This window comes from Pleurodeles waltl, chromosome 3_1 (assembly GCF_031143425.1).
Source record: "Pleurodeles waltl isolate 20211129_DDA chromosome 3_1, aPleWal1.hap1.20221129, whole genome shotgun sequence".
Classification (NCBI taxonomy): Eukaryota; Metazoa; Chordata; class Amphibia; order Caudata; family Salamandridae; genus Pleurodeles; species Pleurodeles waltl.
The window spans coordinates 959,387,032-959,414,329 of NC_090440.1; the positions used below are offsets into that span (position 1 = coordinate 959,387,032).

At 45.6% G+C, this 27,298-nt stretch overlaps 1 protein-coding gene across 1 annotated transcript in view; it reads right to left on the reverse strand.

Moving 5' to 3' along the window:
- MANEAL (mannosidase endo-alpha like) overlaps positions 1-27,008 on the reverse strand; it is a 165,772-nt gene extending 138,764 nt beyond the window's left edge. Inside the window, exon 1 of the mRNA XM_069223984.1 lies at positions 26,596-27,008. The gene's annotated coding sequence lies outside the window, so the exon portion shown is untranslated. The remainder of the gene's footprint in view (positions 1-26,595) is intronic.
- Positions 27,009-27,298: the final 290 nt, after the last annotated feature.

Here is a 27,298-nt window from a genome sequence, read left to right on the forward strand (position 1 = left end):
CCCCAGTCACAGATCTGGGTTTAATCCATGGATTTTTTGTCAACCATGGCACCACAGTTTGGACCCCGCAATATGCAACTCAGTTTTGACCCTGCGCCCCACTGGAACACTCCAGCCCAAACTGTCAGGCCTGGGCCTCCCTAGACAGGAAACAAGCATCCTAGAACCGGTTTCAGGGTATCAACCCTTGTCAACCTGGCTAGCTTGAATCCAGAGGCATTTGTCACCCTAAATGGGACGAGTATGCCCAGATGTGGACCCCATGCTCCCCATGCCATTGGAGTCAAACTAGCCTGGCTGATGAGAGGTGATACCCTGAAACCGTTCCCAGGATGCTTGTTTCTGGTCCAGGGATGACCTAGCCTGGCAGTTTGGGCAGGACTGTTATCATGGGAAGCAGGGTCAAGACTGATCTGCATATGGCTGGGTCCAAACTGAAATGGCACAGATAGCAAAAAACACAATGGATTTAGGTCCAGATCTCTGTACTGGGGGTGAATGTTTGACATTGTCCAGATTTTCGTCCATCACTTGTTCTTTTTGCATTTGTTTCTCTAAGTAGGACAAGTATACCCAGATGTGGGTCATGTGCTCCCCAGACGCCTGGAATCAAGTTAGCCTGGCTGTTGAAGGGTCATACCCCAAAACTAGTCCTAGGAGGCTTCATTCTGGTCTATGGAGGGCCTAGCCTGGCAGTTTGGGCTGGACTGTTCATATGGGGGTAGAGTTGAGACTGATCTGCATGTGGCTGGGTCCAAACTGGAATGGCATAGGTAGCAAAAAACAAAGCACGTTTATACCCAGATCTCTGTACTGGGGGTGAATGTTTGACATTGTTCGGCATTCTGTCCATCACTTGTCTTTTTTTTGCATAGCTCTGTAAGTTAGGCACTATCTGCTAGAATCTGTGTCTACCTGCATTTCGCAGGTTTATATGGCTACCTCTGCCTTTTGATGCAGATAATTTCAGTACCATCAAACTGAGATATAATGAACAGCTGTTATTGGCACACTCTATAAACAAGTGTTATCAGGTACTGCAGCTCTAAGAGACCCAACTTGTTTTTATAGATTTATCCTTTTAAATTATGCCCCTTTGTTGTCCCACACCTTCATATTAGAGTGCACTTTAATAACTAGGGGCCACATGTACGAAGATCCGGTTTTGCGACTCGCAAACTGGGAGTCTTAGTGACTCACAATTTGCAAGTCGTAAAATCGGGTGAACAACAGTGTCAATGACACTGTCTGCGATTCGCAATGGGGTCGCAAATGACCTACTTATGAATAGTCATGAGGTAGGTCTCAATCTGCAACCCCATTGGGAATGGCAGCACTCACAGGAATAGTGGCATGCTGGTGTCAGCAGACCACCATGTCTGTGACTGCTTTTAAATAAAGCAGTATTTTTTTTTGAATGCAGCCCGTTTTCCTTAAAGGAAAACGAAATCCATTTAAAAAACAAAAATTAAAACTTTTCTTTAAATTTTTTCAGAGCAGGCAGTGGTCCGTGGGACCACTTCCTGCTCTGAATTTTTTTTTTCCCATGTATTCACAAAGGGGAAGGGGTCCCATGGGGACCCCTTCCCTTTTGCGACTGGGTTAGCACCAATTTGAAATTGGTGCTAACTGTGATTGTTTTGCGACCGCATTCATGGTCACAAAACAATCATTTATACCATTTAGATTTGGTATTAGGAAGGGACGCCCTTGACACTCCCCTTCCTAATACCGAATCGCAAAACCCAAACAAGTTACTGAATCGCAGTTTGGGATTTGTACATCCCAAAAAGCGTTTTTCTAGTCACAAAAGGGCCGATTGTGCAAATCGGCCCCTTTGCGACTAGAAAACTGCTTCGTACATCTGGCCCTAGATTGTGTCCCTCGCCCCGCTCCATGTAGATACCAATGTTTGCCATGAACTCTTTTTTATGCCCTAATTATGCAGGCAGGCCATCACTGGCTTTGTCATGATTCCTGCTTTGGGAAAACAGCTGGCACAGCTAGCCGCTAATTGACACAATCTCCTCTAACATCACTCTCAGGCAAACAGCAAGCATAGAACACCTTGCTGTTCCCAGGATCAGAACTTAATTCAAAGCAATATTTAGTGTCAGTGATATCTGGTCTTACCAGATCCTCTTTTCCAATATTTCAACCCTAAAACCCCCTCCCTTCCACTGCCACCCTGTAATCTCCTCGCTTCCAATGAACCCAACCCCAATATGATCCCTACTATCTTCCTCCCAATTAATCACTCTTGCACCCAAACTGCCCAATATTGACTTGGCCCTTGTTGGGCCTCCACCACAACAGAGATCTTCTCCTCCTAACAATCCTCACACCTTCCCCACCCCACTGCCTACATCCCCTTACTGTTTATGCCCTCATTTTTTAACTAACTTTCCAAGCAGCTTTTCTGCCTGACTTTAATTCTAACACTCCCCTGTACAACCATCCCCAAACCCTTCCTGCTACCTTCTCCCATTTTAACACTCATCCGATCCAATCTTGTCTCCATCCCATCCTTCCCAGTCCTCTTCTGTACTGTCCTTATCCTGATATACATAGAGTCCACACTCCGATTAATATCTCCATTGCACTCATTATTCTACTCAAACAGCCCTCTTGCAAACATCTTACCACTTCTGTCTCCTATCCCCATCCACTCTACTTGCTATCAATGCACTCATCCCAAACCTTATGCTTCAATCTACTTCTCATGCACTAACTTTGCTCTCCCCTTCCCGCCTAGCACCAATGCAGCAACAATCTAGCTAGAGTACTACTGCCATGCCTCTCCCGTTGTCTTTCCAACTCACATCCCAATTTCTACCCACCTACGGCCACTATGGAATCTCTAACTGGTTCTCCCACTAATACAAGCATTTTCTCTCAGATTTCAACCTCATCATAGACCACTAGGTTGAGCATATCTCCTGAACTCCCCCCATGAAGATGAATATCTCCAAACTACTTCTGTCTGTACATCCCCAGACTTCCTCACCCAACATTCTTGGTCCTCTGACTTTTCTATCTAGGAAAATTATCTTCTTATCACAACCTGTTTCTCAGCTCTCATCCTCATTATCCACTGTCAATTACTGCTCACCTCATAATCCCCTATCTAGTGCTCAATCCCTGAATAACAACCTCTGGGTTGCGAATCTATATAGAGACAACAGCAAACCCAGACCTAACAGAACAATTCCTGGACTGGATGATGATCTTAGTCAACTTATCAAAAGCTACGGATACTGCAATGCAGCCAACAAGCCCACCCATAACCAGGCTGTTGACACGTCCATCATCCCAACCATCCAGAACCAGAGACCTCCCTGATCATACCCTCCCACAAGGAATAAGGGACTTGCCAATCCATTCAGGTTCCCACCAATTTCTCAAACTGTCCTGTCACTCAATGAACTTTGCAATGCATCCTTTAAAATTGCTGTTCCACAGTTAAACACTGCCTAGAGCTTTCAGACACAACTGTGATCCTTAAACTTGATATCCTGGTCCTCACAGTAAATTGGCTGAATAGCAGTTCGAAAAATGTACTAGACCTTCTTCCTTGACACTATTCTAGACTACACTGTGACTGTGAAATCCGACAAGGTGTTGGTGCAGCAGTAATTCATTGGAGAGCACCTAGCTGCAAATGACTTCCGACTGATAATTTCCTTTCTTTGCAATGTCAAGCTCTCTAAATTGGTGTCTGCAAGACCTTCAGTCTCAGAATGAATGTCAGATAGCACCTTCCGGGGAAAACAACATGCTCATTCAGGAATGCTTTGAATTTATATCATCACATCTGTTCTAGGATGCTCTCATCTAAATCGGAGACGTTGATCTTCACTGAGGTGAAGATAAAAACAAATGTGTTAACCTTTTCTCTGTTTTTCCACAATACAAACATTTCCTCCAGCATTGTCAGAAACCAACAAGCTACAAAGGCTCTATTCTTGCCATTATCTCTTAGACACACTTCTGATCCCTGAAGACCCCATCATTGTATATTGGTGCGACAATCTTCAAATTCTTTTCAAGCTATCAGTTACCCATCCAAAACTTTGGGCCAACTTAAAATCATGGTTCCATGACACTCAAAATATTGATATTAGTTACCTAGTTAACAAGGCTTGGATTATTCTTCACACCCTTAATCCTGAATGGGACATTATTTCCACAACAGAAGAATACACCAAATGCATGGTTAATGTAAGAATGAACATGCTACACTGAAATGCAAGAGTAAATGACATAAGTGTTCCTTCCCCTTCTTGAAAGATCTGCTTACCGAAAGAAGTCATGTGAGGCAGCTTGAGAAAATCTGGAGATAAGCACCATCATCCTGGAAACTTAATATTCTAAGGGCACAAAATCGTTTCTTGGGACTCCACTTAGTGGCCTTCAGAAGTCAGGCGCACATCCACCAACCACGCCAGGAACCTGAGAATCACTCTGGATGACAAGCTCAACATAAATGCAGAGGTCAATGTGGGCATCTCTTCCCGTTTCCAATTTTTCTGCAACATATTCAAATGGCTACGCGAGAACACCAGACGCACCATCACATAAGCGTCATCACAAGCAGTTTAAACTACAACAATGCACTCTATGCTGGGACCTCTACCCATCTCCTCCACTGAATCCAGAGCATCCAGAACGCTGCAGCATGGCTTTTCCTTGGCTCCCCCAATACACACCTAGTTCGTACCACACCTCAAGGAGCTACACTGGCTCTCCTTATACAAACACAGCCAATCCAAACTTCTTCTGCATGCATACAAGGCACTACATACCTGAACAACTGCCTTCACTTACACCAAACCACCAAACACCTGCCCTCAACCTCACTCACACACACACACCCACATCTGAAAAAGCAGAACAGGAGGTCTAGCATTCACCTACATCACACCCAAGATCTGGAACGACCTCCGTCAACACATCAGATCCAACTGTTCACTTCTTGAATTCCACAAGAAGCTGAAGACTTGGATCTTCGACTAACTCACTGAGGCAGACTCCCAGCACCTTCTGCCTCACACCTACACACCTGCTCCAGCATCTGGCTACCCTCCTGGGTGATAAGCAGTGCTACAAAAACCCACATAACATAATATTACATAACATAACATAACAGGGCTGCAAGGAGAAACTACAAATCAAACCTCTACAAAGCTAAATCTAGCATATTACATTCATGCTTAATAACACTTAAAATTGTGCAAAGCTAATTTTCGATATCATCATACAATCAAACTTACACTCCTCCACCACCACAATTTCTACACCACTATTAAAATGTGATGAATTGAATTCCCCTTTGCTGAGAAAGTGAAGTCTTTTGAGCAATCCCTTCTGCCAAAATCTACAATCTTAGATTGCATGCTGACCCGCATTGACGATGGACTTGGTCACACCTTGACACAGTCACTGAATTAGAGGTACCTGGGACTAACCAGAGTCACTCCTTTCAATCACCTCTCTTCTACGCTTTGCCTGGCTCACTTAGCAAGGAAATACCAAGGTTCTCTTATCTTACTGGACTTCTTTCGTGAAAAGTATGAACATCTTCTCCATCCTGGAAATGTCCAGTGCTGCCACCAATGACTGTTGCCCGGATCTACACTTTCCTTCTTAAGGAAGGTATTTAAAAAGCTGCCTAGCATCAAAGCTATCTCTCAACATCCAGTGCAACAACCTCCTCGATGTTTTCCAACCTGGCTTCAGGCAAGCTTTTGACACAGAAATGGCCTTTACGAAAATTGTGGATGCCTCTATCTGCCTCCTTAGTTCAGGAAACACTTGTTTACTTGTGCCTCTGGTCCTTTTGGCTGCCTTTGATGCAGTCAACCACCATGCTCTGATTAGTATCTTGAAGGAAAGGAAAGGTATCAATGAGACAGTCGTAAAGTGGTTGACTCCTATTTGTCTAAGGATTCACAAGTAATGAAAATAAGGATCTCTGTCTCGGGCAAAAACAGCCTCAACCCTGCTTAATCTATATCTTGAACTTCTTGGCAAGATGTTATGAAAATCTGGACTCCTTATCATCAATATGCAGATGATACCAGATACACCTGCTGATTTCATCCCCTGGAGACATCCATGCTTTCTCTTCCACACTCAACAAGCTCAAAATAGATGCCCAACCATCACTGAAAACTTGATCCAACAAAAACTCATTTTCTACAAATCTGTCCAAACGTCCAACCTCCCTAGCCAAGAGTGGATGAATTGTCCTCTCCCCTGACTTGCATCTTGGCCACTGTGGATAATGCCAAATTGTACGCCTTTATCATTGACAATCATCTGGACTTCCAGTAGCAAATCTCGGTCATGACCAAAAGTGCACACTACTAGCTAATACTGCTCTGAGGTTTCAGGCAGTTCATTCCTGAGCAGGGCTTGGAACCTGTGGTTAGCATGTTGTTTTTTTTCAGACTGTATTATGGAAAATCACTCCTCTCCAGTCAACCTAAAGCACATCTAGATTCCGGGAGAGCAGTGCTTTAGGCTAATGCTCGCTTTGTGACAGGCCACAAGAATTTCAACCTCATCACTGTTACTCTCCACTCCGTGCAATAGCCCTCCATGGATGCAAGAGCCCAATTTAAGAGAAAATGCATTAATAATAACATCCTTCCCAATTCCACTCCAGCCAACCTGACTGGAAAACTGAAAGTCTCTGAAGCTAACTGAGATTTTTTTAAAACAGCCCCTCTTGCTCGAGCCACTGACTTTCAGGCAAGAATGCTGTATGAGACTGACATTCTCTGTAGGGTGACCAAATTTTGAGAAGCAAAACCTGGGACAGGCCAGACATAAAAGAAGGACTAAAGCCTTTAGTCTCACTCCTATTCCTGGCCTGCCTCGAGTTTTGCATAGCCTCGTAAATGTATATATATATATATAGGAATATTTATATAAGAAATGTCCCTTTCAATTTACTGTTAGCGACTGCAGATCGACTTTTGAACATGATTGATCAGCTAGCCCATAGCTATCTTAAAATTATTGCAGGAGACTGTAAAACACAAATGCCAGCTGGTCCTCTGTCTTTGGATCAGATGGAACTATCACTCGACTCCTGGGTGATGTCTTCTGCTGTAGTCGACATTGGAAACAAGCATTCTAAGGTCGCAGTGCAACTCGTTGATCTGTTAGTGGGACACGGCCTGAAGGTTGTGAATGGCACTACCCTTTCTGACTTTCCTACCCGTCCAACCTTTAAAAGAGGACTGTGTACAAGCAACATTGATTACATCTTTCTGGATAGTATACTTAGGTCGTTCATGATTGATATGTAGTCCCCAGAATGCACAGTGACCACAAAGCACTTGGGGCCAGATATATGAAAATACAATTTTGCATTTCGTAAATAGCGACTACATAGAAGTTGCTGTTTAGGAAATTAGGAAATACAAAATGACAGGCATCAAATTACTGATTTTCCAATAGCGATTCCTACAAAGTACAAAGTAGGAATCGCTATTTGGAAATTGCAATTAAGAAATCCCATGCCATTTGCTACAATGGGCTGGTTTATCATTTCCAAATTAGTTATTTCCTATTAGGAAATCACTATTTTGGAAATGTAAAACCAAGAATGGTTATGGGCAAAAGGCCCCCTGTGATGCACCCCAAAAATAGAGGTGCACATGTAGAGCACACATATGCCTTAGGGAAATGTGTGTGCTTTATTGCACTTTTAAAAAAGCATATTTGGTTGCTTTTTTTTAATTGCACGTAGTTACCATCGACGTGGAGTCAATGGTAATTGCATTTCTTAAATTCCCAGTTTGCATTTAGGAAATGCTCTTTACGAGTGAATAGGAATCACAAATAGGTAATCCCTATTTGCAATTTCCTATTTAGAGGATCACAATTTGCAATTTCTACTTGGTAGAAGTCGCAATTTGTGATTCTCTAAAGGGCTTTGTAAATCTCGAAAGCCCATTTACCATTTCTTAACAGTCCAAAATAGCGATTTCGACAGTTAAGAAATGCTAAATGGTTTTGTACATCTGGCCCTTAGTGTCCAATTTCAAGCTAGACCTTTTTTGAATTCAAGCATGCAGTTTAATTATATTATAAGCACGGTTGCAACTAGTAATAACAGAAGAAGTGTGAAATGTGCAGTAACAGCAGATAATCGCAACATCCAGCTCCAAATATACAACCTATTTGTGGAGACTATGACCCCACTTGAATTGATTGACAAGAGTGGGATCAATTTTCTCAATCTCCACTGTACATTTATGGAACTGTTGAAAAACTTCTTCACAAAGGAGGGGCCACTGCCCAATAAATCTCCTGGGGTGTAATTGCACGAATGTAGACATACAAAAACAATAGTACTAGAAGCAGCAAAAAAAGGTGACCGCAGGGTGATTCGTGATGCTAAAAGAGAGTACAGGGCAACCTTGATCAAGGCTGAAAGGAGCAGGGAGGTGAAGCAGTGGCAAGATCTTACTGATTCCCTCCAGAACAGGAATGCTAAGGTTTTCTAGAAATGAGTAGCTGTTGGCACCCGCACCATAGATAACCATCTTGAAGCCACTGTCCAGCCAGAAGCATTGGTAGCCCGTTTTGGAGACCTATATAGGGAGTGGCCTAAAGACACAGGGGGTCATTCTGACCCTGGCGGCCGGTGGCCGCCAGGGCCACCGACCACGGGAGCACCGCCAACAGGCTGGCGGTGCTCCCTCGAGCATTCTGACCGCGGCGGTTCAGCCGCGGTCAGAAGCGGAAAGTCGGCGGTCTCCCGCCGACTTTCCGCTGCTCGGGGGAATCCTCCATGGCGGCGGAGCGCGCTCCGCCGCCATGGGGATTCTGACACCCCCTACCGCCATCCTGTTCCTGGCGGGTCTCCCGCCAGGAACAGGATGGCGGTAGGGGGTGCCGCGGGGCCCCTGAGGGCCCCTGCAGTGCCCATGCCAATGGCATGGGCACTGCAGGGGCCCCCGTAAGAGGGCCCCGCAAAGTATTTCAGTGTCTGCAAAGCAGACACTGAAATAAGCGACGGGTGCAACTGCACCCATCGCACCTTCCCACTACGCCGGCTCCATTCGGAGCTGGCGTCCTCGTGGGAAGGTAGATTTGCCCTGGGCTGGCGGGCGGCCTTTTGGCGGCAACCCGCCAGCCCAGGGCAAATCTCAAAATACCCTCAGCGGTCTTGTGACCGCGGAGCGGTATTTTGTCGGGGGTACATTGGCGGGCGGCCTCCGCCGCCCGCCAATGTTGGATTCACCCCCACAGTCCTGCCAAGTGACGACCCTAAAATAGCACATATGGAGCATGAGAATAGGAATGGCGATTGAGCTTCTGTTGACTTTGGTCTAGTGGAAACGATGCAGGTGCTACAGCTAATGAAAAGGGAGAAAGCACCTGGCCTCAAATGGCATCCCAAGTGATTGATATTTGTCCCAACCTGAAATCTTGGTCCCTTATCTGAATGGCCTGGGAAATTATATTATGAGAGGGGAGGATTTTTTCCTTTCTGGCATACAGCCTTTATCGTCCCTGTGTATAAGAAAGGGAGGAGAGATACCCCATCCAATTATAGACCAATCAATCTAATTGATAATAATCAGACAATGTTTTGCAGGGAGGTATTATCAAGACTCAAATCGTGGATATTAGACTACCACATCCTCTCAGATAGTCAACCAGGATTCAAGAGCAGGGTTAGCACCTACGACCAGGTGTTCCACTTCAGGACGATTTGTTGGAAGTATGTTGTCTTCATAGATTTGAGGGCAGCATTTGACCTGGTGCAGAGGGAAACTCTCTGGAGGGTACTAGAATCTTATGGCATCCCTGTTGACCTCTTAAGAATTGTAAAAATGTTACACACCTATATATTTGCATGGGTCAGGTAGAAGTTGAGTGGGGACCTAATACTAGGATAACAATAAATTGAGGAGTTATGCGAGGGTATGTGCTTGCCACCACGCTGCTCAGTTTATATATCAATGGAGCAGTAGAATGACTGGCAAAGTGAAATCTTGACGCTCCTAAATCTGTGGGTATTAGTAACCCCATTCTCATGTTCGACCTGCTCTTAATATCTAGAACACCATTAGGCCTTCAATCCTTGTTGGATTGTTTCTCATCCTTTTGTACAGCGAAGGGTCTGGAGATAAATCTCGGAGGGGCTAAATTCATGTTGTTGAACTCCCAATGGTCATTTAGAGGCAGGATGATGATAGAGGGGGTGCCTTTGGAACAAGTAAAACGCTTTGACTATCTGGGTGAAAGATTGGTTGATAATATGTCCTGGATCCCTCAGATAAGAAAAAGCAGGACTATCCTACACCAAAGGGTGGCAGTTGTAGGAAATAAATAAAAGGCCACCTCCAGCAGTGCAGTATCACATGCTCTTGAGGTTTATAGGGCCACTGCTATGGCACGGGCTACATATGGAGCAGAACTTTGAGGCTGTACTGATGCGTCCTTGCTCCCACAAATCGAAAATAAATTAATTAGGAAACTGCTCAACCTGCCTTCAAGCACCCCCTTATACTGCTGCACATTGACCTTGCATTAAATAGACTCAATCATGTGGTACTTTTAAAACCTTTGACATACTGGGTGCACCTTTGGACCACACAAGAATTGGCTTCTTATACAGAAGCCTTGGTGGACTTGATTAGCATTGATAAAAGTGCATGCACTCTGTGGCTCAGGAAAATTAATCGTTTGTGTGAAGCTAGCAAAATAGAGGAAGTGTGGTACTCCCCCGCTGCCATGAAGAAAGGCATTCTCACCAAACTGAAGGGAGCTTTTTGGGAATTCATATTGGTGCAAATTTGGAAATATCAAAAAAAGGGGAGTATTAGTGATAAATTGTAAAACACAAATGCATTCTTAGCTTTGAGTCATATTTGGACAGGATTATGGCCTTTTAATCCAAACGTTTGTATATAACGTTTAGAACTGGCATTTTTCCGCTGGGATCCTTCACATGTGAATGGGACAAAAGTAGATCCTAACTTTCCCACTGCCCTCTTTGCCAGCTGCTCCAATAGACAGAGGGACACTTCCTCTTCTCTTGTCCAAGTTATGCTCTGACCCGTGGGAGGTGGATCATTGCAGTATGTAAACTTATGGACACAATCAGGAAGCTTGTAGGATCCTTGTATGCAACACGAAGGAGCGTACTGTGTTTGCTGTCTCCAGGTTTCTATTTTGGGCATAGAGAATTACATTAAATAAGTTATCAGACAGGCCTAATAGCTTGGAAGGTCTTTTGCGTTCAAAGTGAGCGCTCTCACAAGTTGCATCTGCATTTTAATCATTCCTGCTGTTAGCTTAAGTAGTTTAAAAATATAAATATTTACATTGTTTTAAGAAGGTCTGTCTGTGCAGTATATTGCATTTTTTAATGTGATAAAATGTTTTAAAATATTTACGTATGTACTACATTTATGGTTTTTGTAAGCCGAAACAAAGAATCATATATATTTATGGCCTTCAGCCATGTCCCAGGAAAAAAAAGCTAAAAAAAAAAGGGGGCCAGGGCAGGGACACCCTGACCCTTAGTTCTTGTGCTGGGGTCCCAGAGTGACCCCCGGAGCAAAAAAGCATTTCTTTTTTTAAAACATTTTGGCAGGAGACACGACGGATATGCGGATCCACCGAAATTGTTTTAAAAACCATGTTTGTTTAAATGCAGCCACCGGCTGGGTCCTGCGGGATAGGGTTCCCAGGGCTGAAATCGGCCCAGGGAGAGGGTCACGTGACCCCTCTCGCCCCCCAAAAAAAAAAAAAAATATATATATATATATATATAGACGCTAGCCCAGAATTCACCAGGGTAGAGGGGCACGGACCCCCCCCCCCATGGTATAGTAGTGGGCCTCAGGGAATGGGGTCCCTGAGACTGAAATTGGCTACTAGAGGAAGACCACGTGGACCTGCGGCTAACTCCTGCTGCACATGGCCAAAGACCGTGTGCAGCGCGGGGTTGGGTGGTTAGGGGGCTTTGTCGCAGGGGCTGGCTGCATGCAGGCCAGGCCCTGTGGCTAACTGTCGGCACCCACAGCTGTGTGTAGCGGTGATTGGATTAACGTACAGAAATGAAAATTACTTTACGTTAAAAAAAATAGAAATTCACTTGAAAAAACAAAGATTACTGGGACGTTAAAGTAAGAAAATAGAATTTAAAAAACATAGAAAATCACTTAAAAAACCAAAGGTTACAGTGACGTTATAGTTAGGCTTGCATTTTAAACATACCTCACCTGTTGGAGTTATCTCAAGTAACTATAACTCGTGTCTTAAGGTAACTCGTGCCCTCGCCCTGCACATTATCCCACAAATTACGGCACTCATGACATTTTATATAACATTATTGATAATATCAATGTAATATTTGCAGTACATTTTTTGATGAAAAACTATGCATGGCGGGGGCCCAAAAAGTAGTCTTAGGGCACGAGTTATAGTTAACTCTAACAGGTGAAGTTCTATGGTTTTGCACGTTTGAATGTGAGCCGAACAATAATGTCCCTGTAACCTTTGTTTTTTTTAAGTGAATATATATATATATATATATATATATATATATATATATATATATATATATATATATATATATATAAAATATTATAGTTAGGACCGTGTTTCTATAGAAAAAGCATTTCTTGACTTGACTATGGGCCTGATTCTAACTTTGGAGGACGGTGTTAAACCGTCCCAAAAGTGGCGGATATACCACCTACCGTATTACGAGTTCCATAGGATATAATGGACTCGTAATACGGTAGGTGGTATATCCGCCACTTTTGGGACGGTTTAACACCGTCCTCCAAAGTTAGAATCAGGCCCTATATCTTTTGCACCGTTTGATGAATCTTCGTTTCGGGGTTATCCGTCGTGCAGGGGCCAAAAAAAAGGGTACTAAATAAACATTGTGTCTCCCATGTTAATTCCCATAGAACCTGTCAACACGTCTACAGCCCGAACCACTGGACGGAAATACACCAAATTTGGCAAAAAGCTTGCTGCTGGTACCCAGATTGTGCTTTTTGTTATTTTGGTGTAAATCTGTTCAGTAGTTTAGGAGATATTTAAGGGCAAACTAATTTGTGTATCCCTGGCTGCGATTAATCTTGAAATTCGCCACTTTTTGCAAATACGAAAAGAAGAGTTGCAATTGGCTGACCGCAACCTAGCTAAAAAGTTGCGGGGGTGAAAATTGAAATTGAAAGTGGCATAAGGGGTCAGGGTGAAAGTACCCTAACCTCAGTGGTGTGATATGGATGTGTTTTAGAGGCAAATTATAGGTTTAATATAATTTTGCAGCACAGCGTGAGATATTCATGAATTTTCATGACTCTGCAGTTTATTTGCGAAATATTTGCCATTATGGAACAATTTGAAAGAAAAAGCACAGACTTATGTATACACTAATTCATTCACTCATACATGCACTCAGAGGCTCATGTGCCCACTCACACACCCACTTAGACACTCATACACCCACTTAAACCCACTCATATACTCACACACCCAGTTTCAGACCCACTCACACACCTACTCACACATCCATTGACAGAGGCAGGCCCTGAGGCTAAACTTGCACCCTAAGGTAACTCTAACTCGCACTTTTGCCATTCACAGCTAATTACTCCACATGTTATATCATTGATGACATATTCTATGCCAACTTTCATATTCTCACTGCAACATTTGCAATAAAATTATTGATGAGACAACTGTGCATGGTGAGTGCGTGAGTTATAGTTACCTTAGGGTGCGAGTTTTAGTTACTTGAAATAACTCTAACTATAACTACTGAATTTCAGCGACCCCCTGATAGCCCTGTATCCCTTTCCACCTCTCAGTTTTGAGCTGGGCCTCTAAAGTCCCTGAGGATATCACCAGATGAATGAGCTGCCACCCCCCTAGTTTAAGAGCATGGAGAGGAGACTCCTCCCGCAATGCTTTATCCAGGGGCCCCTGTTTTGGTGGAGAGACTCCCCTGCCTGCTGGCCTAACAGGGGTGCCGAGGGGTGGGCATTCACCAATCACGGGCACTGGGGCTGTGGCCATTCCCTGAATTATATAGCACACTGTGCAAAATAAATCCAAAGACTTAATACGACTGTCCAATGAGCTTGCACCTCCTCCTGTCCAAATGGTTCAAACCCCCCTCACGGACCTTACCTGTTAGATGGGCTACCACCCTCCCTGGAGGTATAGGAGAAATAGGTGGGTGGGAGGCACGGGCATACAGCCCAGCACATGGTTAGAAGGCACCTGAGCTGATAGGGATGACAGAGATTGTCATAAGGGCTTACTTGCCTTCATGAGGGCCGCTGACCTTGGGAGTTATAGGCTGCCCATGTGAGCCCCACAGGGATCCCCCCTGCTTCCCCTAATGGCTGTTTCTTAATGTATCCAGCCAAGCTCTGTGTCTTGGATGGTGAGATCACCAGATGCTTCAATTCTCCTTCAGACACCTTGGCGTGGCTTGAGTCAAAGGGACAAATGAGGTTGGTTGATCAGACTGACATGGGCAAAGGATGGCACACCAAGAGATGCAGATGCAAATCATTCAGGAGACCACAGAACAATCTGACTACAGAAAAGGCTGTGAGGGAGCATACAAAAGTGGTGGAGGAACTAGAACTGCAGCATAGCCCACAAGCGGGAATATCACATGGAGATGAGACTCCTCACTTTGATGTGCAGAAGCCATGGATAGTGATGCTTCTGTGGCGACTCTGTGACATGGCACGGAACTAATGCCTATTACTTCTGAACACATTATGTATCAGAACAGGGATGGCTTGGGTGTTCTACCTCTCTGCGCATGCAGGGCTTTGTGCGGGGAGTGAAGCTTATCCACAACAGAAGGAGTGCAACTAGAGGGGGACCATGAAAGCATACCCTCAAAAATGGGCACCCTCTCTTGCTTGCTGAGATGGACTAGTTTTCTGCACAATTCCAATGTGCACATTGTATGGTGTGCAAGTTTAATAGCCCCTGCCAAAGACAGGGAGTTGAGGTTAGATCTAATTCTGAGCCAGGATTGTCTGTTCTACTAAGTGTTCTGGTTGGGCTGGCTGGGCTTGTGGTGTGAGGGTGGGGGTATTGTGGGGTTATTTCCAACTGCTCATCAATGGACATGGTGGGGATTGACAGGGCGATCTCTGCACAATACACTGTCCTAACCTAGAACATGAGAGGCATGGCTAGCCACATGAAATGATACAGAATACATTCTTACCTGAAGATGTGCCATGTTCACATTGCATGCCTCCAGAAGACACACTTGATCAACCCCAGTTAAATAAACTCTAGAGTTGTTGGTAGGGGTTTGCAGTGGGCGCCACCTACTCTGGCTATGCCAGGGGAGTGCTTATCTGGGTGGCGCCTAGGGTTCCATTCATTCCTAATTCCAAAAAGGTTGACCCGAAGATCTGATTTGAGATTCTTGAAGGGGTGCTAAACTGAGCCCCTTTCCCACTGGTGGCTATTTGCACCCCCATTGCTGGACTGTCCACCTTCCTATCCACTCTGTCCAGTCCCTTCTAGGCAAATTACAGGTACCTTTAATATGGGGTATGCCAGATGTGTTGTGAGACCTCTCCACCCTCCTCCACTGCTGGCGGGTGTAGAATCCATAGCACCTTCAAATTGCCTTCAAAAATGGGCACAAGACATATAGGTTGTAGGCTAATGGCACTTCCTATATCCTGAGAGTCAAGAGTATTTGTTCTATTCTGAGCTACATGCCCCGTATACATGCATGGAGATATTCTATTGCAACACAGTGATAGCAGAGAGTGGTAGATGTGGAATTAGTAGATTGCATTCTATAAGACCATTGTCAATTTAAATTGACCTTCACTTGGGGTCGGCTTCTATGTGGCACAGCTTCTTCTTCGCAGTTCCAGCTGATAAGTTGGTGAAGCAGCAGAGCTCCATCAGGTGTCTTGTGGACTTGTTTCTGAGTCCCTACGATGGCTACGGGTACTCTTCTGAAAAGGCGACGTCCCCAATGGTCAGAGTGGCCTCCTCCTGACATTTGGGGGTCACAGATATGAGTGACACACACAATCAGCTAGGCTCCTCCTTCGTATGACAGCCCCAACAATTTCAGTGGCCCTATCATGGCATGCAGAGGTCACAGACTCAGATGATGGCCCACAGTCTCAGTTGCATGGGTGGTGCCCCAATAGTCTCTGTGGCAATGGGTCATGGCTGCAGCACTCCTAGTCCCCCACCCCACCCTGCCCCCAGCACACAGAGGTCAGAGCAATGGATGACAGGCCTGGTGAGAACCACAACACCGGGTGATGGCCTCCAACTTCATGGCATCCCAATGGGGGTGTGCTGACTTCTGCAAGAGAGCAGATGGCTCTCTAGTAATACTGGTCCAAACTGGACCAAACACTTCACACTATGCGCATAAAGATCCACTCACTCAGATACACACTGGGTCCCACTCTGTCCAGACTCTCTCCTCCACCTCACAGATCAAAACGGTCTTTGCAAGCAGGCAAAAGCCTTGAGTTCCAGGAAGAGAACAAGTGTTCTTGGGCCCTGGGTGATAGGCTGTCACCTATATGCGAGAATGGCAGGCCTTGGTCCCCAGTCCTGGTTCCAACAGCAAGACGGCATGGCGATCTTTCCTCCCCTGATGAGATGGTGCTGCTCAATAAAATATGGGACTCATGCTCTCATCCTTATAGTCCAAATCCATGTGTGATTTAGTATCTGACCTTTGAAATTTAAGTTGGGAATGTAAGCTCTTTTGAAGTGTTGTCTCCTCTGTAATGCCCTTTGTCAATCAATCAATCAAATAATTTCTTAAGCGCATTGCTCACCCGTTAGGGTCTCAAGGCACTGGGAGGGAGGGGGTTCCTGGTTACTGCTCAAAAAGCCATGTTTTAAGGTGCTTTCTGAAGGTTAGGAGGTCCTGGGTCTTGCGTAGGTTGGTGGGGAGGGAGTTCCAGGTCTTGGTGGCGAGGTGGGAGAAGGATCTGCTGCCGGAGGTGGTGCGTTGGATGCGGGGGACTGTAGCGAGGGCGAGGTCGGCGGAGCGGAGCTGTTGAGTTGGTATGTGGAAGTTTACTCGTTCGTTGAGGTAGGCCGGTCCAGTGTCATGGAGGGCTTTGTGAGCGTGGACGAGGACTTTGAAAATTATCCTTTTGTTGATGGGCAGCCAGTGTAGGGATCTGAGGTGGGTAGATATGTGTTCGTGGCGAGGGAGGTTGAGGATGAGACGTGCGGCTGCGTTCTGAATTTGCTGGAGTTTCTTTGAAGCTTGGCTGTGGTCCCTGCGTAGAGGGCGTTGCCGTAGTCCAGTCTGCTGCTGATGAGGGCGTGGGTGACTGCTCTTCTTGTTTCTAACAGAATCCATTTGAAAGTCTTGCGTAGCATGCGAAGGGTGTTGAAGCAGGAGGATGATATGGCGTTGATTTGCTGGGTCATGGAGAGGGATGAGTCTAGAACGATGCCAAGAGGGTGGTGGGCCACCAGGAGTCGTTTCATGCAGTCTGGTTGGGGCCGAAGATGATGATCTCTGTTTTGCTTGAGTTTAATTTGAGGTGGCTTGCTGTTATCCATATGGCGACATCGAGGAGTCCGGTGTGCAGGTTAATCTTGGTGGTGGCTGGGTTCCTGGTGAGGGAGATGATGACCTGAGTGTTGTCTGTGTATGAGATGATGGTGATGCCGTGGGGGCGGAGAATGTTGGCGAGAGGAGCCATGTAGATGTTGAAGAGGGTGGGGCTGAGGGAGGATCCTTGGGGGACCCCACAGATGATCTTGGTGGCTGTAGACCGGAAAGGAGGGAGGCAAACTCTTTGGGTTCTTTCAGCGAGGAAGGAGGTGAGCCAGTCCAGGGCCTTGTGTTGAATTCCGGCATTGAAAAGGCGTGCGCGGAGGGTTTGGAGGCATACAGTGTCGAAAGCTGCAGAGAGGTCTGGGAGGATGAGGGCAACGGTCTCGCCCTTGTCCACTCTGGTCCTGATGTCGTCTGTGCAGGCGATGAGGGCAGTCTCAGTGCTGTGGTTCTTGCAGAATCCAGACTGGGAGGCGTTGAGTATGTTGTTTTCTTCTAAGAAGCGAGACAGTTGAGCGTTTACTATCTTTTCAGCGACCTTTGCGGGGAAGGGGAGAAGAGAAATGGGACTGTAGTTTGTGAGGTCTTCCGGGTCTGCTTTGGGGTTTTTGAGAAGAGCGTTGACTTTGGGGTGCTTCCAAACATCTGGGAAGGTTACGGTGTCGAAGGCACTGTTGATGATGGCACGGACCTGGGGAGAGATGATTTGGTTGGCCTTGTTGAAAATGTGGTGGGGGCAAGGGTCTGTTGGGGAGCCTGAGTGGATGGAGTTCATGGTTTTGCCGATTTCTTTGTTGTTGGTGGGGGTCCAGGTGTGTAGTTAGTTGGAGCGGTGTGGTGAGGGTGTTTGGTGTTGGTTGTGTCGGTGGTGGTGATGGTGGGTGCTGCTGCTGTGAAGCTGTTGTGTATGTCTGCAATTTTGCGGTGAAAGTAGCTGGAGAGGGAGTTGCAGAGATTTTGGGAGTGTGGAGGGTCGATGGTGCTGGATTTGGGTTTGGTGAGTTCTTTGACGATGGCAAAGAGTTCCTTGCTGTTGTGTGTGTTGTTGTCTATGCGTGCTTTGTAGAAGGACAATTTGGGGGTGTTTGCGCATGGTTGTTGTGAGGGCAGTCTGTCACAGCAGGAATGGCTCCCGTACAGAGTGACCCACAACACAGGCCAAGGAGTAACCAGCATCATACCTGGCTTTCAGCCTCCGCTAATATATGCACCTTAAAGGTTTATAGGACTAAGTCTTCATTTCTCACCATGCCCCTGACAATGAGCCCAAGCCCACTGACCAGTAACTCTTGAAAGAAATAGCCCTTTGATGTACACAGAGGATGCTCTGCACCTCTCCCTTCAGTGTGTTTGTTCCCCTCCAGCTCTCAGGAATATTAGCAAAACACATACTCTCAGGGAGATGCATTCCTCATCCCTTCAACCTCTCCAGGCCCTAGGATTCCAAAATGGAACATACAGGCCTCCATGTTATGTACTATCCACAGGTACACACATTCAGCCCACCACGCACAAGTGAATATCACCTGCTGTCCATCACTACATGCAATCTATGCAGGCGGGGGATGACTTATGTGCACAGCCTCAGAACTTTAAACAAGAGGGACATTAGTCCCCACTTCAGTGACACTGGTAAATTGGCCTGTTTGCATTAGTGGTTCTACTGATCACAAATTGGCTGTGTTGCCACCATTGCTCTTGTGTCAATTGTCTCTGGGTAACAGCAGTAGTTCTCTACCTCCACAAAGAAAGCACTTGGTGTGCCCCTCCAGGTCTAAGAGATTTAAGCAGAATGCATTACAGGGAGACATATCATCCATGCACGCCCATGATCAAAATTCAGTACCAAGGATACAGATAGCGGAACAGCTGGGCACTTAGGGAAGGGGTACACATTTATCAGCATGCAAGAGTTTTTCTGTCCCAACAAACATGGTATTCCAGAGGAGGAGGAAGAATTTTGCCCCATGTGGAAGAACTGTCTCTTGAGGAGAGACAGCTTGGTACACAGCAGATGTTATAGAATAGGAATAATCAGTATGTACAATGCAGACTCTCTCAGGGGAGAAGGTCCTTTTAACAGCAAGTGTAACCCAAGTTCAACGTCATCTCCCTATCCCTAAGTAAACATGACAGTTACTGCAAGGCTCATTTTCATCCACGTAGAAATGTAAATATGCTTATTTTCAGAATGATATAGGATGGATTCATGACATGTTTAGATTTACTGAAGAAGGGTATGCTAAGCACACTGAGTTAAGAAAAGTAAGGGGGCTTGATATTCCATGGGACACCTTACACTACAGTGTGGGTGGGTGTTGTAGTAACAGGCAGTACTAAATTTCTCACAACATTGACCATTAAGATGATTCTAGCTCCTTTTATCGTTTGTAATGTGGGCAATCAACACGTTCTTTCTACCTGCAGGGCACTCAACCAGGGGTGTCTCCTCTGAAATCGCAGAGGAGCGTCGTCCCCCTGGCCAAGAGCCAGGAGATGAAAAATGAAATGATAGTTGACTATTGTTTTATTTTGTATCTGCTGGCTGAGCCAGCAGTGCAGGGAGGGGTGGGCTAGGTTACGGGAGGTGCGAGGGTGGAGGAGAAGAGAGTGCACCTATGTGCACATGTGTGTTTGACAGGCCGTCTCAGGCCGGCCAAACACACATGCGCACTTAGGTTTCTCCAGCCCGGCTGTGTTGAACAGCTGGGCTGGAGAAACTGCACACAACCCAGGGCTGTGACTGGGTGGCTGTCTGGGCTGCTCAGATAAATCCTGGCACCACTTCCATGCTATGTTTAACATGAAAGCAGTGCCAGGGTTCCTGAGGAGCCTGTGCTGGTGTCCCAGCAAATGCTGGAACACCAACCATCAGGAGCAGAGGAGCGAGGAGGCAGGAGTCGGCAAAAACGTCGGGGAAGGCGGGAAAGGTAAGTTTTATGTTTACATTTTTTTTTTTTATTGTTTCCCCCGTCCCCCCTGGACCCCCCTTGACATTTGCAGCGGCCGCTGCTGCACACAACTAGGTTGCTACCAGCCTTGCTCACAACATAGCCCTTCAGTGGAGCTGCCAACACCTTGGTCATTGTAGGCAGAACTGCATGCTGGGCAGGAGCGTAGCTTCCATTCGTGCAGCAGGTGCAATGCACAGGAGCACATTCAACTCTGATTATTGCTGTATCTTACAATTTTAACAGCCACTAAGGGGGCCATTTCCGTCTTTGCACTATTGCCCATGATGCACTGGCTACAGTACTGATGGTGTTGAGCCTGAATGAAAAATAACTAGTCTCCTTTTGCACTTTCTCCTAAGTCAATAAAATAGGCCACTGAGTAGAGTGTGAGTAGAGGTCTGTGTGCAGGCTGCCGTCCGAACGTTTGACTCACACCATGGCCACTTCATCTTTTCATCCTTATAGGGGAGATAAAATCGCTACCTCTGAATTGCTTAACATAGACTTCCTATTATTTGTTTTAGTGCTGTTAAAAATCTATAATATTATCGACCTCTTCTCCTTATAAATAGGTGATAGTAGACAAATCACCATATAGTCACTTCTACTACAGATTTCTGGGTGCTATACACATTTATAGGCAAAAACACGATTACCTAAATAATTTCCTTGACTTCGTTTAATATTAAAAGATTTTAAGACCTGCTGGCAATCAAACCTGTCACTTGACAGAGTTCTACAGCTGACACTCTATTCCACAGAGCTATCAAAGCAACATATTAACCATTTTTGTTGTCAGACACAGGCACTGGAGAAATTATTGAAGAATTGCACTGTAGAATACAGTAATTGAATAGTGATTCAAAGTATTGATAAGCGACTAAAGCACATAAGCAGACAAATGGCAAACTGTACCGTAGGTTGATATTGGCTGGAAGGATGCTGTATTGCAGTGTGGTTTAAGTGGGAGGTATTTTGGTGTCAATTGTGAGGGAATGTATTCCCGCTGTGGGGCGTAAGGCAGGCTTTTGCAGCCCCTGTGGCACAAGGGGCCCTCAACCATTCAGGTGGCCCCCATTCAGCCCAGGACCAATGAATAACTGTGAGTATGTGCATCAGTTCCACAAGTATCTGGCTAGGTCTTTCCTTCTTGGAAAGAGGCGCTTCCCGTCATTGTAAGAGGTTGTGTTTGAATTTCACTCCGGTTCATCAGCCAAGCACCAGCCAGAGAAACCGCTTGAGGTATTAAAATTCAGTTTTTAAGTTTCCTTATTTTTTATAGCAAAGCACGTAACAAATTGAGTGGTCGTGCTTTGGAACAATCTGTGCATTTGATAAGTGACATTTTGTGGCGTAATAATGGTGAAAACAATACATGAGGTGTGGCCTAGACGCTGCCTTGCTAATTGTGGATCTGGGAAACCTGTGCGCATTCAGGCCCATATTTATACTTTTTTAGAGCCGCATTTGCGTAATTTCTTTACGCAAAAGCGGCGCAAACTTACAAAATACAATTTAGGGGCATATTTATACTCCATTTGCACTGAATTTGCATCATTTCTTTTTTACACAAATTTGGCGCAAAACTAACTCCATATTTATATTTTGACGTTAGACCCGTCTAATGCCAAAATATTGGAGTTTGCACCATTTTTTAGATGCGTGAACCTACCTTGTGTCAATCAGATCCAAGGTAGGTGTTCCCATCTAAAAAACTGACCTTGGGACCCATTTTGATGGTTAAACACCATGGAATAGGTCCACAGGTGCCCTCCCCAAGCACAAGGAACACCCCCACTAGAGGGACACCGGAGGATGGGTGATCCCATTCCAGGTAAATAGGGTAAGTATAGGTAAGTAATTTCTTTTTTTTATTAAAGTGCCATCGGGGGTCCAACTTGGGGCCCCCTACATGGCACAGGGTGCAATGGCCATGCCCAGGGGACACTGGTCCCCTGTCCTGGCCACTGGGGTGGTGGACATAACTCCTGTCTTTTCTAAGACAGGAGTCATGTGGTATGAATGGTTTTGCGTCAGAAAATGATGCTAGGCTGGTTAGAGTCATCATTTTTAACTCTAACCAGCCTAACGTCATTTTTTGGTGCAAAACCCTCTTCTCCCATATCGCCAGTCCCACCCGGCTAATGTCATTTTTTTTTACGCTAGCCCACCCTTTGCACCGGCTTGTGCCATTCTATAAGTATGGAGCCCGGCTGGTGCTAAGGAATTGTGCAAGCCAGTGCTAAACCTTTTGGTGCAAAACTGCACTAACGTATAAATATGTCCCTATATTTTGTACGTTTTCAAAAAATTACGCAAATACGGGGCTAAAAAGTATAAATATGGGCCTCAGTCTCCCTTAATTCCGGCTCCTTTAATTCAGGCTCCCTCATTTGACCACTTTGTGTGATTCTGGGCATAATGCTTGCTCGCACTGTGCCCCTGTGCACACATCTCCAAAGTATTGCAATGTATAGAGATGGGCCTCGTGACCGGGTACAGAACCGAGCCTGGCAAAACACACCATTACTTTGCGTTCAGTGAATAAGAACAACAAAGCAAAAACACACCCACATATAAAAAACAGGGCAGCTTTTGGTTGCCAGCGGAGACGTGGAAAAAAGCCTATTCTTCGAGGATTTCAAGGATTCCACTCCCTCTTCCCGCTAGCCATGCCTTGTAAACATTAATATTATTGCCTCACCAATTAGCTTGGGGTTCATCCAAAGCTCCAAGAAATAGCTAATGACGAATGAGTTAATGCTGAAAATTTGAAGAGGGTCTCATGCCCTCCTATATAAGACAAGCATTGGCAAAGGCAATAGGTCCGGCGATGGTGGCTGCCAATCCTTTCTCTTTGTGTTTGTTTTTTGAAAACTTGTTAGGAATCACGAGTCTAAAGAAAATGGGTACAATTGAAACAGTTTTCTGGTCTCAAAAGGCACACATTGCCATAGCTATCCCTGGCGATTAAGGGAACTACTTTGTGTGACTTTGTGAACCCTGTGAAAAGGCAGAATGTAGCCACTCACATGACATGAGTGACCCATTGTCCCAAGTTGTGTGCGGCAGCGGGCAAAAAGAAAATATGAATGACACACTAACAAACAATGATTGAAGACGGCTGGCTGAAAACCCCTCTAAGTAATGCCACATAGAAAGTTACAAAAAGCAAGAAGTCTTGCCTACCGCTAGACCTAAAAAATGTGTAAGCAACTACGAGTAGCTCCGTTAATTAGTAAATATTGTGTGTAAGCTCACAGTGGCTTATGGTATGCTATGTTTGTTGCTTGCTAAGTGCTTCAAGCAGCCCGAGTTGCTTCCAAGCGCTCAGCAGGGATAGACAAGGAGAGATGGAGCGGAGGAGAGTAGAAAAGGGACAGGCCTCGTGAAACTGGTCCTAATGCCACACCAGCTGTACAGTTATTTTGTGTGTAGGTAGTTTTAAGATGAAATTCTACTTCAAGTCCGCCAAAAAATCATTTTACTCGCAGTGAAAGTAAAAGCTGGATATTAGGGCGTGCGGCTTCATTCAGCCGAAAACAAGTCATTTCTGCTAAATACTGAGGTGTTCTGAGATGCATCTCATCATTTACAGACTTAGACTAATGCATTCTGAGGCGGGGCAGACGTTGCATCAATACGATGAGAGTCAATGAATCTTGCCTATTTGCCCAGTAAGTTAGATCATGTCAAAATACCGCCTGCTACTGGATTCACGTTTCCCTCGAACATAAGTTGAAGACCATGCTGTTTTATAACGTTTTCCGTGCAATTACTACTTAACTGTTTTTATTTATCGCCTGATAGTGCAGTTTGGTCGTTGCGAGTTCCCATAAATAACAGCAGCTGCTGTTCCAGCAACGTAATGGTTATCACCTTCTCGACCTCGTAAGGTTGATAGGGCGACTCGACCCTGCCAGGATTTCAAAACACACACACATGCGAGCGCGCACACACAACTTTTTCACCAGCTGTATGTCTGCCGTCCACAGTTTAAAGCATTATTGCCAGAATGAAAGTGTGTGGCAATAGCTGTGTGAGTTTTCCAGTGAAACAGACAAAATGTGTCAGTGTCCACAGTGGCTGCACATTCTTTATTCTCACTAGAGGTGGATCCAAGTACGGATTGTACCCATTTATAGTTCACTGGCTCAGAGTTAAGCCAGGGATGCTCTTCTGCCAATCCTTAAAAGAACAAGGGGTTGCCCCCTAACTCTGGAAACCCGAGCAATACATTAACTATAGAAACAAACGACTTCCTCTGAGAGTGCTTCCAGTCTATCCCCCTTTGCAATTTCTTAAAAAGGAGCTAGCACACACACAATCATATGTCTAATTTGTTGGTTTATTAACTGTCGTAAATACATGAATGTCATCATAGGTGCTCCAAAAATGGCGCAGTGCAAGCTGTTTGTGGCAAACGTGAATGTTGGTGCACAAAAGATTTCTGCAAGGGATGACACACTGTTGACAAATGACACATTCCCACAAGCACAGAACTCACATACGTGAATCTTTACTGAACAAATCAAATTCATGCATCCGAGTTCTGCGCCTGCAGAAACGTATCATTTGTAAACTGTGTCATCCCTTGGAAATATCCTTGTCACATCAAAATTCACTTTTATGTCAAACCAATTGATCTGTGCCGTTTTTTGGAGCACCTATATGAATCAAGAAATTAAACATATTGGCTGTTCGTGTATGTGGTATAGGCTTTTCAAGAACCTGCCAAGAAAGCAAGGGCTGGAAGCTCTCAGGGCTCTCAGGGCCTGGGGAAATGAAGGAAGCACCGCGCCCTCGCCCCAGTCCTAATGCATAGCGATAATAAATGTATTCTGTATACTTTTGCAGTGGTGTAGCAAAGGTGCCATTGGCCCTAGTGCAGGCATGGAACGAGCCCCTCTGAACACTGGCTGAGAAGTGAAATAGGGAAATAATCCGGGTTCCCCCTTCACCTGCTGCACCATTGATCGCTGCGCCTCTATAATGACCTGCCACTTACTGCCACAACATGACGTTCTCTTTGGTGCAATACGGTGATCTGCTTTGCATCATGAACTGCATCATATTTATATTTACTCATCAAAACCACAAAGTTGCAGAAAAGTTGTAAATTGTAATCAGTCAGTCACAAAGCTCGTACTTTAAATTAATAAAGAACGGATCATATTTTGAATTCTAATATATTTTATTTACCTTGCCTAAATGCTCCCAGTGCCACAAGCTGTACACATTCATCTGTTATCAACGATAACCAGTTACGTACTGAGGAAGGATGAACAGCTCAGTGGGCCCAACAAGTTTAGAGCTGTGGCTGCAGAGGGCCCACAAGTTCTCAAGAGCAGCGCATTTTACCAGCCGACATACTGTATCTACTTTCAAAGTACAGAAAGACCCACAACCCCATTTCTAAACCACCTAGAGGAACCACGAGGGAAATACCCTGTACGTGATGCAGTTCACAGCGGCCGAGTATATGAAGCATTTAATTCAGTGCTTAATTTGTGCCGGTGGCTGCAGCCGGCACTTCTTTTTCTCAGTCAGACTTCGCCACAGAAAGAAACACAAAGGGGGGGGGGGAGGAGGTGGGGGGGCATCTTAGAGCAAGACGGAAGAAGAGAGACAAAGTGTGAAAGCAGGGCCGAAAAAGGGGCGTCTGAGGGTGAGTTGAAAGGCGGGGAGTGTGTGGTGACGGATTAAATATGCAGGAGGGGGCATTAAGACTACACTTCTTTGGTATTCGGCAATGGCGGCAGCTGAGCAAGTGTGTGCCCCCCAGCACTTATTATTTTAGATATTAATCAGTGACTTTCTTCATGTACTCGTAAACTGTGCTTGGTGCCTAAAGTTGCAGACTTCAGGACCGGGACACCTCGGATTGGATCCTGGCTTCCCCACTTTATTTTACTGCGGGTCCCTAAGTAAATCACTTATCTCCCCCAGCCGCAGTTTTCTTATTTGCCAAAAATTGGGAGCGCCTAAAGACAATTCACTTCACAGTGTGCGCTATACAGGACCCATTAACTGTTCATTCCCATTTACCTCGGTTCCGATTGCAGCGTCGCGCTGCCCTCTCGGGGAGGCTCCACTTATGTGAGCAGTGTCCCGGCTTAGCAGGTTCCAGTCTCAGATCACACACTCTGCTCGCCACCCCGTCAGCGCGTAGGCACAAAGCCGTGAGCATCCTCCAGTCCTTTAGAGGGATCAGCTCCCATCTTGCATCCTCCTCTTCGCGCGCCGCGCCGGAGATGATGGTCCCCGCCTGGTGGCTCAATGCTGCTGGCCACGCAGGGGTGGAGTTTCCACGGGAGAGTGTCCGGTATCACGGGGACAGGGGTCCAGGCAGCCGCCAGCCCCAGGGATCGCACAACACAGAGCTTTTCCGATCTCCGAGCCAGCAGCCCTTCTCCACCCCTGCACAAGTACCATGTGCCCTGAATCATTAGCAGGACAACGCGTACACAAAAGAAACCACGGCCTCTACCACTCTGCACAGGGGGATGCCAACAGGTGGATTGCCAAATACCTTGAACGAACACTGGCACTCGACCCTGTAAATTCGTAGTCTTTTTATGTTCTTCACTACTATGGAAAAGTCAGACTTTAGCTACACGCAAAAATGTAGCTGCCGGAGATAATAGTTTTAGCCCCTCCCTTTAAATGGTAGGTTCCGTGCTTCAGCATCAAGAAGAGGAGGCAAACGCTGTCTTTATGTAAAGCCCCCAGTACAGTGAGGGAGGCCTTA